The following is a 5,208-nucleotide window of genomic DNA, read 5'->3' as shown; positions in this document are numbered from 1 at the left end:
AAGAGTGCCTTTTATTCCCTCGTTTGGCACGCAATTACGTCCGGTGGAAGAGCATGAGGAAAGACATGCAAAAATTATGAAGGAAGCTGCTTTAAAAGCAGCCAAGCAGGAAAGTACAAAAGAAGAAGTTGTGGCTGAGGTGATGGAGTGTGAAGAGGTGCCGGTGGTGGGTTTGAAAGAGTCGGATGCCTCCACTTCTGGGGTCACCGGTGGGTATGAAAAAGTACCAGTAGCAAAAAGAAAAAAGACAGAGGTGTCTGGTGAATGCCAGAGGCCTTTGGCAGTTTCTTCTCCTGAGGTGGGGGAACGTTCTGAGTCAGAGACTTCGGGGCCTTATTCTCCTATCTTTGATACGGCGGCTGTTTCAAGGCTTTTTGACATTTCGGGCTTTTCTCAGGAGCAGGAAAGCAGTTATTGTTCCGATGAAGGGACGTGAGATGATGAGGTTTTGTACCTCTGAGTAATCTTTTTCGTATTGCTTCTCTAAATGTGAGAAGCATAAAATCTGCTGTAAGAAGAGCTTTTGTTTTTGATTTTTTGACGACATTAGTCTTTAATTTAGTTGTTTTACAAGAATGTAATTTGGGTGATAAACCTTTAAGCACAAAATGGGATTTGGGACCGTCAGTTTATTCTTGTGGTGTAGGTAAAAATATTGGGGTAGTGATTTTATTTAGAGGGTGGGAGTATGATATTTTGAGGGTGGTTGAAATTGTTTCTGGGAGGGTGTTAATGGTTTATTTTAGGTATAGGGGCACTGTGTGTAGGATTATTAATATGTATGCACCTGTAGATAAAAATGACAGAATGAATGTGTTTGAATGTTTGAAATTTATGCTGCCTGGGAGGGAATTGACCTTTTTGTGTGGGGATTTCAATTGTATTATTAGAAGGGGGGATAGGATGGGTGTGGGTGATGGTTATAAATTAGATAAAACGGGGAGATTTTTGATTGATATGATTAGGGATTTTAGGTTTGTTGATGCGATAGATGTATTGGGGGACTGTGATAAGTTTACTTTTTTTAGTGATAAGGGCACTGTGAGGTCTCGGATTGATTGTTTTATTTCACAGGGTGCGCAGGCCAAGTCTCTACGTACACTAAAAAGTTCCTTTTTCGGATCATGTGCTCTTGGAATGTGAGGTGAGAATGGGAGTACAAATGGAATATGGTAAGAAATTTTGGAAATTAAATGTAAGTATTTTGAAAGATGAGGATGTGAAGGATGAATATGTGAAAATGTATAGTTATTGGAAGGAATGTAAAAATAAATTTGATAGTGTTTTGGATTGGTGGGAATGGATGAAAATTAAGACTCGTATGTTTTTTTATGAAAAAAGGGTGGGAAAAGCGAGACAGGAAAGAGTATGTTGGGATGTATGGAGAAAAAGGATTGATTATTTATGTAAGCTGAGAGAGTTGGGTTTGGAAGTCGAAAAGGAGCTAGAGGATGCTAGAGATAATAGACGTAGATGGTTGGAAGAAAGAGGTAGAAAGATAGTGTTTGCTGCAAAGTTGAATGTATTGGAGTATGATGAGAAGTGTTCGAGGTTCTTTTTTAAAAAGGTGTATGATGGTAGAAAAGGTGTTGAAGGAATAATGAAAGAGGATGGGTGTGTGGTGAATGATAAGAATGCTTTGTTGAAAGAAGTAAAACTTTTTTATGAAGAATTGTATAAGGAGAAGGTCAGAGATGTGGGTCTGGAAAAAGATGTATTGTGTGGTATTGAGAATGGTGTGAATGATGAGGATGTAAGTTGGTTAGAAAGAGGTATGAATAAAATTGAACTGTTTGAAACTATTTTCCAATTTAAATTGAATAAGACGCCTGGGTGTGATGGTTTGCCGATTGAGTTTTACAGGATGTGTTGGGAAGTGTTGGCGGATGATTTTGTGGAAGTGTGTAATGTGGTTTTAAATGGAGGTGGTATGACTGAATCGATGAGAAAGGGGGTGATTGTATTGATTTTTAAGAAAGGGGATAGGTGTGATTTAAAGAATTGGAGACCGATTACTTTGTTGAATGTTGATTATAAAATTATTGCTAAAGTGATTGCGAATAGGATTAAAAGAGTGATTGAAGGGTTGGTGGGTGAGGAGCAAGTGTGTGCTGTGCCTGGGAGACAAATTTCGGAGTGTTTGATAGGATTGAGAGATGTTATTTGGTATTGTAAGGAGAGGAAACAAGAGGTAGCGATTGCAATGATAGATTTTGAAAAAGCATATGACAGGGTGGCACATGAGTTTATGTTTAAGATTTTGGAAAGGATGGGTATACCAATGAAATTGATGAAATGGATAAAATGCATGTATGAAGATATTGAAAGTGTAGTACTAGTTAACGGATGGCTGACTGAGAGTTTTAAAGTGTGCTCGGGAGTGAGACAGGGATGTCCCTTGTCCCCGATTCTGTTTATTTGTGTGATTGAACCTTTGTTGAGAAGTATTAGGAATGATACAGTTGTGAAAGGGATTGAAATTCCGGGCAGTGGTGCAAGGTGTATGAAAGTGATTGGCTATATGGATGACGTTACGGTGATTTGTAAGACACAAGCAAGTTTGAGGAGAGTGAAATTGTTAGTAGAGATTTTCTGTATGGCAAGTGGATTCAGAGTGAACTGGGGTAAATGTGCTTGTAAGGCTTTTGGGAGTTGGAGAGAATTGGAATTGTGTGGGTGGCCGATGGTGGAAAATGATATTGATGTTTTAGGTGTGAAGTTTGGGGATGATTTAAAAGGGAAAGAAAGCTGGAAGAAAGTGGTTTGTCGAGTGAATCAGAAGATTGGGTTATGGAATGATAGAGTGTTGTCTTTTGGGGGTAAGGTGCTAATAATTAAGGCAGTGTTGTTGCCAATTATTTTGTATTTGAGCTTTGTGTTTTTACCATCTGACAAAAATTTGAGAAAATTGTGTAGGATTGTTTTTTTCTTTTTTTGGGGTAGCAGAATGGAGAGATTGGGGAGAGAGAAAGTGGTAAAGAAAAGAGTAAATGGAGGTATGGATGTACCAAATGTAGAAAGATTTTTGTTGATCCACTATGTGAGGATGTGTATTAAAATCAGTATGAAGGGAAGCTTGGTAGCATGTATGTTGAAGTATGCGGCGGGGATGAGTTTGAGAAGGTTTGGGTTATTTGTTTTGGAGAGGACGAAGCCAGTTTGTTTGGATGGGCCGTGGTTTTATAAAAAAATTGTGGTTTGTATTCAAAAGTATGAATTGCAGAAAGTTTCGATTGATGAATGGTGTGAGAAGAAGAAAGTGTTTAAAATATTGAATGATAGGGAGGAGGTGATAGTTATTGATGGGTTGAATGAAAATTTGAGTAGAGAAGTTTGGAAAAGAATGGATGAAATTGAGATGTTAAATAGACAGAGAGATATTGCATGGATGGTTATACATAATTGTTTGGCGACGAGAGAATTTCAGTATGGGAGAAGGCTTGTACGATCAGAAATGTGTCCGAGGCAAGGCTGTGGGGCGAGAGAGAATATCGTGCATGTGTTTTGGAATTGTGATTTTGTGAGAGATGTAATGAAAAAGTGTTTGAAGTTAGTGGTAGGTTTGACTGGGATTCCTGTATTTTCGTATGAAGTGTTGGTATTTGGATTGTGTATGTTGGAAAAAGTAAGAGAAAAGGTATTGTGGATTTTGATGGCCTGTATAAAGGAAGTTGTGTGGGATGTTAGAAATTTAATGGTGTTTAAGAATGAATGTTTGTCTGTGGATGCATGTGTGAGAATGATTAGAGGGAAGGTGTTTTTGTACTATTTAAGGGACGTAAGAAAAAATGGGGAGCTAGATGCGGAAGGGGTGTGGAAGACAAAGAAGTGGAAAAGATGGTGTACGTAGAGACGAGGTAGGTGGAGGTAATTCTTGTGTAATTTCTGGTATTGGTTTTTTTTGATAAAAATAAAAATTGTTAATATTGAAGTTTAATGATGGCGTAGAAGTTTAATGAAAACTGTTAAGTAATTAATGTGTGTTCTTTTCTTCTTTTTTCTAACAGTAATCAAACTTTTTATGGTGGGTTGAGGTAATGTGTGGGTGGTGGGTGTTTTTTGGTTTATAATTGCTAAAATGTGGGGTGGTCTTTTCCTTGTTGTAAATAACAATGGGGGTAAGTATGAATGGAAGAAAGTATGCGGTAGGTATTATTATTTGCTGTGTATTGGATTGGGTGGTTTGCTGTGTTTTGGGATGGTGGTGGGGTTTGACGTGTATTATTATGTGATGTATTATTAAATTTTATTGATAAAGAATCATGAGGATGTTACTTGTGAGATTCCTTGAATATTATCTGGAGGAAATACTCTGTGACTGAGTGGTTCAAAAAAAAAAAAAAATCTGTTCTTATCAGTTTAATATCTGATACGTCCCCTATCTGGGGACCATATATTAAATGGATTTTTGGAACAGGGAGATGGAAGAAGAGCTTGCTCTGTCCACTCCACGCATTGACCTGGTATTGCAGTACCTCCAGGACCGGTGCACCTCTCTTATGCTGGTTAAAAAATAGATTGATTGAACAAAAAATGCAAAAAGGAAAAGCAAGCCACTGGACTCTCACTTGGCGAGAACGAAGGCAAACTTGTTCTCCTTCCTTCCCTGCTTTTTTCTCTGTTCTGTCTAAGTGCGAGCTCTGCCTCCCCCTGTCTGCGGCATGGCATGCCTGAATGAAGCCTGGACGGAACGGACCAAAAACATTACATTCCTTGAATTATGGACACTTGTAGCAATGTTTGTTAACCGTTATTGTTTCGTTTGGATTGATCGCTAGTCTGATTGTTATTATCTATCATGTGCTGTGCACGATTCAATTCTGTTCACCTGATCCCATGTATTTATTCATTGTTATCATGTAAATCTGTGTAATCACTTCATGGAATAAAAGTGTCCAGTACATATCCATTGTGAAGAAGTCAGAGTATGTATTGCTGGCTGGCTGGCTGGCTGGCAGCGTGCATTATCAGTGTTGGAAAAGTGGGCGGGATTAATTATGCAAATTTGCTGCAGCCTGCAGCCTGCTGGTCTTTGCAATGACAGCACAAACGTTTTGGAGGGAAATCTGAGCAACATCTAGGTTATCAATCAATTAAAGGTTTCATTAATTGCATTGAGTGATTGCGAGCAATCAGCAGGTGGTGCTTAATTGCTTGCTCTATCTACCCTACTTGCAGCTGAAGAGGAACAGACCAGGTGATCCAGCA

General features: G+C 38.6%; 1 non-coding gene across 1 annotated transcript; it reads left to right on the top strand.

Moving 5' to 3' along the window:
- The first annotated feature begins 4,307 nt into the window (after positions 1-4,307).
- Positions 4,308-4,497, top strand: LOC134584164 (U2 spliceosomal RNA). The gene has a single exon (XR_010086475.1). It is a non-coding gene; the product is annotated as a U2 spliceosomal RNA (small nuclear RNA).
- Positions 4,498-5,208: the final 711 nt, after the last annotated feature.

Source organism: Pelobates fuscus, chromosome 13, assembly GCF_036172605.1.
Source record: "Pelobates fuscus isolate aPelFus1 chromosome 13, aPelFus1.pri, whole genome shotgun sequence".
Classification (NCBI taxonomy): domain Eukaryota; kingdom Metazoa; phylum Chordata; class Amphibia; order Anura; family Pelobatidae; genus Pelobates; species Pelobates fuscus.
The sequence above is the reverse complement of the archived record's forward strand: the minus strand, read 5'-3'. Positions and strand labels throughout refer to the sequence as shown.